Here is a 12,046-nt window from a genome sequence, read left to right on the forward strand (position 1 = left end):
CAAGTAGAATAAAACTAAGATCTGATCAAATCAGAGTAAAACGTACTCATTGCGGTCACCAGTGGTAAACACTTGAATAAAAAATGAACACTAATTATTTAAGTATGTTTCAGTTTTTCACAATTCTATCGAAAAATGGTAAAACTTTTTCTTTAAGGCGACGATAGGCTTTTAGCTTTAGCAGCAATTTTTTTCTAAACTTCAGATATCAACCGTCAGGTAAAAAGGGTTTAAATCACTTCACCATGTGAATCCAGTGTTCCAGTTGATTAGCTGCCCTTAGTTTTTCTCTTCTGAAGAGTCACTGTCTGGTGTTTAGTTTTAAGGATTTATTAAGGATACAACTTTAGGATGTATACTGCAATAAATGCCCTTTAAATATTTGGGCTGTACACAATAGATAATTTTAGACAAGGAATATTAAATTCTTCAATAATTTATATGCGCACTTATATAATAATTGAACTAGCTTAAAACCTGATTGAAACAATATTTGATTATGTACCACTTTTTCTTTGTAAGTTAAATCCCCAGTATTAGTTTTCAAATACCAGTAAATCTTCCGACATTATTGCTTGCTCTGCTGTTGAAATCTATCTCTCTCTAATAGTTATCAATTTAAATCAATTTATCAACTGCTTTTACATCTTGAGATGGAGTCTCTTTGTCAGATCCAACACACAACGAGGTAGATAAGAATATGAAGTAAATAAACTGATCTCAAGCCATACGTTATACACATCCAAATAATTGCCTAAATTTAAGAACAGATACATTTGCCGGCAAATAAAAAAAAGAAAGTGTACTTCTTTGTACAAAAGAGAGTCTCTGCAAAAAAACATATTACAGTCTCAAAAAACATATCCAAAAAAATAAATATCTCCCAGAATTTTGACTGGTTACTTATTTTTAGTTTGAAAAGACTTGGCAAATTCGCTAAATGTTTGAAGTTAAGATGGAACAATCTGAAAATCTGTTGAAAGAATTGAAATGTGCTGATGAAGCTAGGTTTCCAATTTTATGACAAGATAAGCGCCTGTTTTTCAGTAAAAACATACTTATTATGGCTGATAAAATAAACAATATTTTCAGATTTCTTCTTAATCTTCCACTTGTATTAGTTTAATTCAACTCAAGTAGATATCCTGCATTTTGTAAGAGGCTCTTTCTCATAAAGCCCATTTTCTTGCCACTGCTTTTCTAAATTCTAAAATTGCGGCTCTCGAAGTAGAATCCCACTGAAAATTTTATATTCAGTCAACAAATGAGAGATTGATTCAATCCTCCGCCGAATCACCACTCCAACCATATTTTATATCTCCAACCATACCCTCCATAATGATCTTAAAATCCTTTCTTTTCCAATTTGGTAGTACCTAGATGTGAAAAACTCCACTCCAGCCTTTTCCTCCAAGCCAATCTCCTCCTAGTATCCTCATTATCCCCTATCAGGTCCAGGGTCCAGCTTTCAAAAACCTTGTCCAAAGTTACCTCGTTACCTCTTTTTGCTTTCTCCAACTAATGACTTTTATTAATAAATATAAATATTGAGCTCATCAATTTGGTAGTTTATACTATGTTATATTTTTAGAATACAATAGTATCTCGAAGAGAATAAATTTTAAAACAAATTCTCTCCTTAGAGCCCAACTGCCTCAAAGGCGTCAAATTCTTACCCTAGAAATGATTGAATAATGAAATTTAATCCCACCAAAGCAATAAAGAAAAGAATCTTCTTTTAAAAAAAAGCCCTCACCATAGGTTGTAGTGGGGGTTGGCTTAACGTCATACATCTAGTTGAATATACCCCTACTATGTTGTGGAGCAGTAATCGGTACATCGCCGCAGAACGGTCACTGAAAGCTCTGTGTTCACGCTGCATTCACGTATGTAAAAAAAGTACCTTACTTAGATCATTTATAGATTTTTCCATTCTTGTTCAAAATTTTCTCTGTGTATCATTTCAATGAATGGATTTAATTAAAATAATTTGTTTAGAAAATGATCCTTCCACCTCAATCAAAATCTTTAATAATCGATTGTCTACCCGGTTTTTTTAAATAAATTTAAAAAGAATTACCTTAAAATGGAACTTATTTATTCTAAATTACAGTCACTTACACCTGTAATTAGCGTCTCACCAAACCTTCCAAAAAACTGTTGAAGAGTTGGGGCACACTAAAGAGGTTTGGACAATCTTGTATACAGTTATTGTAATAAAAATCTTCACTGTGTTCAAAATCAATTGTCTTTTCTGTTCTACTTTTCTTGACTTTCCGTAATTGTACTTTAGAGAAATTCAATTAAGGTGATTGTGACAAATTTCAAAATGAATTTTGCAAAATCGAGAGAAACTGTTTTCCTGGAATATTTGTTTTGTTCAAACAAATAAATATGTAAAATACAAAATAAAAGGTAGTCAAAAAATGGAAATTTGACCTATCACCACGTTTTTATTATTATCATTTTTTAAATTTAAGGCACGTCAACATCGAAATCAGTAGCGCCCGGAGCCTTTTTTAGTGCAATGCACACCTTTTTCACGCAGTTTTTCGATCAGAATGCGGTTTTATATATTTTTTTGTCTCAATTTCTTCGAAAATGGGTTAAACGATTTGGTTGGAAGTTCGTAATATTACTAAAGAACATCTATCTTTTATTTGAAAAATTTTATGAAAACGTCAATTTTAAAATCAATATTTTGGTCGTGATTGAGGTCCTGCAGTAGTTATAACAACTTCGTCAATCGAAATATGCGCTAGTAAATTGTATCATTTGTTCAACTATTTCCTTAGCCTGTGCGGTTACAACATATAGATCTCCTTATCCCTAAAGAAACTTCTAGGAAGGACAGTAATTATATCCGAAACATTGAGATACAGTAGAGAAATGGGCCTCTAAATAATTTTCTTTTGACCATTTCCGAAAAAATCTTCTCATCAAATGTTCTTCCAAAAAACAGAAACTTCCGCTTTTAAATATACCATATATCTCGAATATGGTCATCCAAAGAGAAAATAGAATGGTTCTCATCCGTTGGTGATAGGACGGGCGAGTGCGGTTGTTGAAGAATATTGTCTAATTCTTTTCTATTATATTTTGAGTGCTCAACTTATCAGAAACTCATTAACTTCATAGTATAGTTATTCTCGATTGTTTCATTTTGTAGATTATAAGAATTCAATAAAAAATCGAAGGTTGCTGAAAATTCACAATTATGAATGTGTAGCAAATTGAAATTAGTGAGTGCGAAATTTCTTACAAGTTTCAATTAAAATAAAATTTTATTGCAATCACAAAGTTTAATTACAAATTTTTGAGAACGTATGATTGTAATAGTGCCAACAAGCAGTAGCAGGGCAGAGGAATATTTAGAAGTAATATTCAGGTCACACACTAACAATAACTTACACTGCAGGTTGGACAATGATTGTTCTCTGGTCGGGCAACAATCATCTACCCAATGACGTCGAATCTTGATAAGAATGATTGTGACAAAGTATGTCTTTTTTATTAGTAATGAATATCATATATTTTTGAATGTTGAGTAAGCTTTTTCTTTTTTGTTATTTATTTCCGTTTTAATGGAGGATAAATCAGAAAACAATAAAAATAATAAAAACAAAATTGGTATGAATAGACTCCCACAACCAACATTTTTTTGAACTTGAAAATTTTGAAAATCATTGATGTCTTAGATTAAAGAACCAAAAATATCGCGATTTTTTGCTATAGACAGTCAGACCGCAATAAAGTGTCTTACAAATTCCGATTCAGAATTATGCCATCCCATTTCTTACTCATAGATATTAAGTAAGCATTAGCAACGAACAAGAAGCTAACTACTTAAATCAAGTATCTTGAAAATTGTTTGAAATAAAATTAGTAGTTCTTTATCAATGAAGTATGTGTTAAGTTTCTAAGGAAATCATTGGAATGGTCGTCGGAAAGATTATTTCAAAACTACTTGGTAAAGTGGTACTTCTCGCCAACCGATTTCATTCAAATTTAGTATTCTTTAATAGTAACATTTTGTTTACTGTTAGACCCCAAGTTCTGTCTTTGAATTCAATTTTAGTTGATTTTTCTTAAAAGTTTACACTTCATAAGAAGGTGGAGCTAGTGGTGGATAGCAGCGTTATCCCCAGAAGGATTGGACAGCGGTGGCAACCTTCCAGGCCATAAGCGGCATCCCGCACTTTCAGAACTTGTAATCTGAACTTGTACCCCACCGTCCCAAAAAATCCAAACGAAACAACTTTAATGCATAAATAACCAAAATTCTAAGCTTTTACAATAGAGTGTCTCCGTAACTACTTACAGATACTGATTATATTCGGTTACACATACAATCTTCCCATCCCTAAAGAAGCTGCAGATGAACAGTACCATGGTATCTGAAACGTAGGGAAATATAATGGAAACTGATCTCAATAAAATTGCGTTCTCCGGTCATTGTCGATAAAATCTCATCTTAATTTAAAGCTAGGTAATTCATTAAGAATCAATAAACACATTTACCTAAATTAATGATGGGACTTGCTGAGTGGTCAAAGTGGGCAGAACTAACTGCTTTAGGTTTCTAGCTCCAACAATATAATATTTATAATAATTAATTTTACTTCAGTGGAGTGCAGTTATAATTATTGATATTATTATCTATAAGGGATGAGATTAGCTCTGTGCGTACGCTGGATTCCAGTGCGGAGATCTTGGGTTCGAATCCAGCTGCTGGCCCTTAGATTTTCTCTTTCTTAGAGCTTCTTACAGCTCACTGTCCGGTGATGAACAGAAAGAATGGTGAGAACACTGGAGACCGTCATGCACTGAAAAATGTTTGCGGCGCGAATGATTTGTAATGTTGACGCGCCTTAAATTAAAAACAATTTACCTAAATTTTTCGTGTACGTAGTCGAATAATTGAATTAAATTCCTTTAGTGCTAATCAGAAGTCTTATCAAAATTAAACGTTTTTGTGTTTACTATAAATTCAATAGTAGTTTTTTTATCACTGCAGCTGTTAGTTACTAGACCTCTGTTTTTTTTTTTTATTTTCTTGGTTTTATTATGTCATTGACCTACGGAGTTCATTGTGTCAATCACCAAGTTCTCGGTCAAGGACGAAATCCGTTTAAAAAGTAGTTTTAACCAATACATTGATACTATTTATCGAATTCCCTAATCAGCCATTATGTACTTCGTTTTTTTTTTTAAATACCCAATCGAGTTTGGACCACATTCGACTTTCTTCAAAGTAGATCATTAGTTTTTCAGACTTCTTTTAATCACAACATATATATGCAAAAACTTTAAAATAATAAAATCTTTTCTTGAACAAATAATCTTCGTCATATAATTTTTGGTACCACGTCACAGAGAATTTTATAAAAAAAAGTACTATAACTGCTTGTCAGTGGTCCAGACTTTAAAAAGACTGCAAGTTACATTATTGTTGGAATAAGTCACGTTTTAAAAGATAGAAAACAAAAGCCTCTCTGCCACGCTGGTGCTTCCCAAAAATTTACTAATTTATTAATGTATTCGATCCTCTATTTCAATATCTCGTTCTTTTAATCTATCTTTCTTGAAAACTATATAATGATGCAGTGTTCTATATACGATTACGAATGCAATTGATGTTGCAACTTGCAGGCAGCGTATTTGTCTGAATTGAACTTCCAATATAGCTTTTGCTTTTGGCAATTGTTCCCACCACTGTCTATGATAGACAATCTGCTGAACAGAATTGCAAGGGAGAGGAAATCTAAACCAACCTCCGCCACTTCCAGAGGCTCTATTAGATTTTCTCTTTCTTGGAACTCCTTACTAAGTTAATGATTTTACCTCTTAGAATCTTGTCATGTCTTTGAATGGCGATTTTAGAATTTTGGTAGAGGAACTTTGAAACCCTATATGTTGAAATTATTGTGGATACCTGGGTCCACTTCTACATTGAGGCAAGTCTAGTGATTATGATTGTGACGAAATAGTTGGCTGGGTCTGCATAGCATCGGAATACACCCTATGCATTCTAAAGAGGCTTCTTTTAATGGGAGAAGTAATGACAGAGCCGTTCAGTTGTTAAACATTGGTCTCGAACTCATTTCAACTAATTCGCTTTGCAATTCAAAAGAATAAGTGTTCGAAAATCAGGAGAGTCTCAATAGGTCTGGTAAGTTTATTAAGTTCAGCAGAGATCCGTGGACGCAGCACAAAAAATGTCCAGCACCGTGATGAACAAACAGATGAACGCATTTATCACAATGTATTTTAATTATTATTCGCCTACTTTGATCAGTTTCTCATTTAAAGTGATTGTTTGGCTCACTATTTCATACTTATTTTTTGCAGCTCATTTATTAATCAACACAAAAATGACTAATCTATTTGAAAAATCTTATGATATCATTAGCTATAGTACCTTGAAGCAGTAGATTTAATGTTTATTAATCATCACAATATCATCGTCAGTCCTTCAAATACCATTCTATTTATTGTGTACGTCCTAAACATTATTTGCTTTACTATTTTTACAAGGAAGGAAACATGGCAAAAGTTCCTTTATTTAAAAATAAATTTACACCGGAAATGTTACTGGATCGATCTTAGTAGAATGAGTGATTTAATAAATATTTTATTTGTATAAATAATTTTTCAAAAAAGATCTTAAAACCAAAAAAAAAGCCACAGCAGAAAATTGATATTGCAGTAGCTACCTCTTCGGCGAATCTGTCGAAAATACGGTTTCAAATATCTCGGGAGACTCAGGCGGAAGTGTTTAATCAAAGATCATTCACAGTTTGGAAGTAAACTTATGGATCTTCCTGGTGGATGTTCTTTAATAAGGAATTAGGTCTATCGATAGACTCTATTTGGAATCAGAAGATCCTTCAGCGAGGTTGTCATTAAAGCGCTGAATTTGCGAATTATCATCTCTTAAACTTAACTAAAAAGCCGGGCGTTGAACCACAGATTCTGTGTGGAGATGCGGATTCTGTGATGGGCTTTCATCATCATTTCAGGAATATTTGGTAATAATAACGGGTTGTTAGAGAATTTACCACTAAAGTGGTATCTCACGTTTAAATAAACCATTAGGTTCAGTCAGAATGTCTTGTTTTTAAACATTGAATACATTTATTAACTTCTGATATCTTTTTCTTTAGAAAATTGTTCTAAATTTAAATTGCTCAGCCTTGTTTCATGTTTAGTTTGTTCAAGTAACTCTAGAATGCGAAGACTCAGTATTTTCTAAGAAATTAGGAGTTGGGAAAAATATTTCTATAGGCTAAGCCACCAGAAAAATATGTGATTTTCTACGAAAGAGGTGCTGAATAAACGAGCTGCTCAAAGTTTGTGTTACAAACTCAAAAATGGGGGATTCCAGCTTAGAAAGATAGCCAGGTTAGATAGTCTTCCGGAGACTCTAGCCCTAAGTTCTGCAAGTATGCATCAAGCACATGTTCCTGTCCACTATAATTGATTGGGGCTTCCCAAGACTACTGTAAATCAACAACCTAGCTTTCCTGTTTCCCCGATAAAATCGGCAAAAACTCTTTGAAGGCGGGTTCTTCAGGTTACTCATGAATACAATAAGAGCGCATGTGCATGCTGAAATGTAATTGAAAATCTACGCGAGCACATACCATTAATCCAATTTTCTCATGTCAAGATCACGGAACAAGGCAATGAACGGAGAATAGTTTAGGCGTAACGTAGTAAATTTGAAAATAGAACGAAGTTACTTTTTACTGATTCTAGTTCAAAAATTATTCTATTGCTTAGTTCACAAAAACATGCTGGTAATAAACAGAAAATGAATCCGCTTCTATTGAAATAGACAAGAAACTTCTCTGAATTTTTACCTTGAAGAAAATTTGCGTTCACTTTTTTAGTTAAAGAAAGCTGTAAATGAGTTTTTATCATAATTGGTCCAAAATATCGTAGAGGGTCACACATTGATCGCTTCCAAATTAAGCGACCTTTACCTCATTTATTATAACTTTCAACAGTAGTGACAGTGACCGTAGAGTGGGAGTCAAGATGGAAATATAGCCATCTTTAGAACACTTTCACCTCTCCAACAGTTCTGCTGCACTTGAATTTAATCAAAACGGCGGATTGCATTCTTATCCTACTTTTATCAGTAGCGAGCCCACAAACGAGCCTTTAATTTCTATTTTCATTTTCTTCTGTCAGCCAAAAAGAAAAGTGAAATATTTCATACCAGGATGATATGAAAATAAAAATGGCTATCTAATATTGGTATTTTTAGCTATTTATTCAATAAATATCTTTACAAAAGTTAAATCTCCTTTCTAATAAAATCTTGGGTTGGCTGGGGTAAAATAATAATAATAATAATAATAATAATAATAATAATAATAATAATAATAGTAATAATAATAATAGTTAAACATGGGATGTACAGCCTCCAATGGTGTCCATCTTCAGGAACTGCAAATGATGAAATCTATTTTGTTTTAACCTTATCAACTTGAGGATGTCTATCCATATTTGTGGAAGGAGTAAATCCCCTTTGAACTCCTTGTCTGGACCAATTGGAGCGCCTGCCCTCTACAATGAGGGCTTCTTCCCCATGCTCTTGAATACAAGATACAATCAATCACAGCTTTATATGATTTATTGCTCATTTGAACATTAATCGTAACGCCTATATTATCACATCATTTATTCCAGTTCTAATGTTTAATCTAATAACCACTTGGCGAATCGTCTTCCCTGATTAGTGTTTCCTTTAATACAACTCTCTCACCCCCTTCCACCTCTTCTTGACGCTAAATACAACTTAAAGTGTGGGGCCCTGTTTTAAGTCCTATTTTAATATTCAATATAATTTAATTAAAAAATAATTCGACAAAATTCTTCCAACCATTCGTTTGCTTTTGATTCATTTCCCATCTTTATATTTTCCACAAAACAAAAAAGTTTACATAATAAAAAAACTCATGTTTTACAAATCTGAGTCATGAGGAAGTTCTAGAAATATATATTATATCGTAAAACTAGGCAGCTTTGTAAGTTTTTTTACTTCCGGGGGATGTCGTCATTCATCACATTTCAGCCATCTACCTTCTGCAAATTCAATTTTCAATGACAGTCTCTTCAACGAGAGCTCATTTGCTGTTGGCACCCGCAGCTCTATCAAGGTAACATCCTTAATCAGATCACAATTTTCAATTGTTCTTGAAACACTTATTAAAATAACGCGCACTTATTTCTCTTTAGTACTTTTTCTACCATTTATAATTACTTTTTCTTCCGACTGTTATAACAACTATATTTCCTAAATTAAACTTTCTACGAAAATACATCTTTTGTAAGAAAAATGATTTTTTTAGAATAGTCTGGGTGTGAGAAGAAAGTAGCTCTAAAGTGAAACATCACAGGTTGATGGCGCTTTAGTGACACGCTTATAAGTGATCAAGATTTTAAGACCAAAAATGCTAATACTTAAAGAGTTTTCATTATTTAAAAAAAATATTTTCCCGCAGTAGTTTCTTTAAAATCACAATCTCTCAGAAAGGTTAAAATGGTTACCCTTTCCAGAAGAGTGATGAAACTATCTTCTGGAAGCCGAATCAAAAATAATGAAAGAAAACAAAAAGTCCTTACGATAAACAATATTCATTTGTCGGTACTAATTAAAAATTAACACACAAGGGAATTGAGACCGACCGTTCTCCAGTATTATTAAATATATACAAGAAATGGGATTCACCAAGGCCTATTATCATTTGACGAAATAAACTTAATTACAAACCAAAAAAGATAATTAAAATGAAAGCCTGAGATTAGAAAACACAATAATTTGGCCTGGTAATTATACAAAACTGTATGGTGGAGGAAGATAGATTCTAAAAGGAAAATGCAAGAGAGGTTAGTGGGAGACAGTAGGGCAGATGTCTTGTGAAGGATGTAAATGTTGCAAAGTTGGCCGCTTCACCAGGTTGAATGACACCTCACAAAACATGGCTGTAACTGTATCTTCGGCTCCAAGATCTTCTGTTCTTCCACCTATATTATATTGTGACGGAGTTAAACCCGTTCTGGATATACAATATGTTACTTTATCGGAGTACTCTACTCGTACAAAACTAGCTGCTATTCAAAGAACCATGATTCAGCTAATTCCATTCTAGCTTAGCTAAAAGGATAATTACAAGTTTATATTAAATGAAGATAACAATTAACTGTTGCCTTCAGGGAGAGGAGATATCCCACTCGAGTATCTACCGCCTAAACCTGGAGTCTCTCAAGCGAACTCCACTGATCCTTCTTCCATTCCATTATTTTCCAAATCTTTACTTCTCTCTTGTCCTCAAAATCTTCTTATTGTTGTTTTGGAGCAGCGCTATACAACATGTGACTTTCTCTTATCGTAAAGGGAAGTAATTTTAACCGTGCAGAAATATCCGATTTGATTTTTGACCGGCAAAAACCCTGTCTACGAAAAACTAGTTTTACAAATTGGTTTATTGGTCTAGGTACTTATTCACAGCAACTCCACCGTTACACAGAGAGTTCAGAATTATTCCGCTTAGGAACTACCACTTTACTTATTCGTTTTATTAGGTTTTTGAGATTTTCTTTAAACTTTGCATATTCATAACTTCCGCTGTGATCTATTCAGTTCAATTAAAATACTTTTCCAGGACACATTTAGGTAATATGGTGGTTAGGCTTTTCCTTAAAATGTTATTTCTATTGTACAGTCTTACCATCTGTTTCAACATCAATTAGAAACAAATACAGAACCTAAATTCTCAAGTTGGAGAAAATCTGTTACAGAATCAATTTCTCTCTTTATTATGTAGGTCGCTTTCAAACCAATGCACCTTTACCAAAGAATAATTAAGAAACATAAACGAAGTTCAAAAATTGCTTAGCTCAGCTGCAATGCACACTGCAAAAAAGATTTTGTTTTATTGTGCATATTTCAAATAGTTTGTTACCGTGTTTTATGAAGCAATAAATATATCACTGATTAAAAAGCAAATTATGTCCATTTCCCTTTCTATCTTGACTTTAATGTGCAAGTAAATTATGATTGCTATTATTAATTCTTAAAATAGCAAAAAAAGAGCTGCTTACCTACTTTATTTCATAAGACCTGTCACAGATCAAATTTCTGACAGAAAAGAAAAAAATGTTTGCGTTCAATAATTTATAAAAGAATGTGAAGTTATGAGATATTCTTTGGTTACTTATTTAACTAAACATCTCTCTATTTTCTTGGGTAGTTAAAAATATGTACTGAAGTTCTGGGATTGGTAAAAGAGAATAAATTATTGTAAAGTTATTTTTTTGCATCTGTTTGCCTAAAAAAGTGAATTTTGTCTTGTATCTGACAACCAGCAACTTACAGATAAAAATCAGCTGGCTCCCGGAAGCGATCTAACATTCGCAGCGTTTTTCATCAAATTTCCTAGGATCCCATACCAAAAAGATGTGTTTCTTTCTTGGACGGTGAGATAAAATCTGCAATTGTTCCCCAACTTCCAATCAACTACCGCGCATCGTGTGTAAAATACGTGATGTGGATGGTATCTCCATCCGAGTATCCAGCCTCTCTATCCGAGTTAGAACTTTAAATGATATATGCCCTCCGTCAACCCCGAATGAACTTTTCTAGCATCTTCTTCATCGAAAGGAAAAGCTTCTTAATAAACAAGTTGGTTTTGTTTATAACAAACACTGTTTCTTTTACCAATGATTTTTTAGAGATGAATTCGCGAAAAAATAAAAGGTGACCCAAAGTGCAATTTGAGTTGGGTGGGCGGCACAAATTTCCTAAGTAAATTGTTTGTGACAGGAAAGGATCGTTCGTTCAAGGTGCTCCTTATCTTTAAACCCAGTGAAACTGATGAGAGTTTAAGAAGTGGCTGTTTGCACCAAAAACCTTTCTGATGAACTAGGCATTTTCCACAAATAAATCCGAGAACCCATAAATTGCGAGAAGTAGCGTGTTATTGTATGGAGGAGGTAGCAACTGAAAATTTTTAAGTTTTGTTGATTCGAACGA

The 12,046-nt window shown here is 33.3% G+C and overlaps 1 protein-coding gene across 1 annotated transcript in view; it reads left to right on the top strand.

The window, feature by feature from the left end:
• Positions 1-1,761: 1,761 nt before the first annotated feature.
• Nep2 (M13 family metallopeptidase neprilysin 2) overlaps positions 1,762-12,046 on the top strand; it is a 56,643-nt gene continuing 46,358 nt past the window's right edge. Inside the window, exon 1 of the mRNA XM_074120690.1 lies at positions 1,762-1,886. The gene's annotated coding sequence lies outside the window, so the exon portion shown is untranslated. The remainder of the gene's footprint in view (positions 1,887-12,046) is intronic.

The sequence above is a fragment of the Rhodnius prolixus genome, unplaced genomic scaffold (assembly GCF_049639745.1).
Source record: "Rhodnius prolixus isolate KJV_2025 unplaced genomic scaffold, Rpr scaffold_2, whole genome shotgun sequence".
NCBI lineage: Eukaryota > Metazoa > Arthropoda > Insecta > Hemiptera > Reduviidae > Rhodnius > Rhodnius prolixus.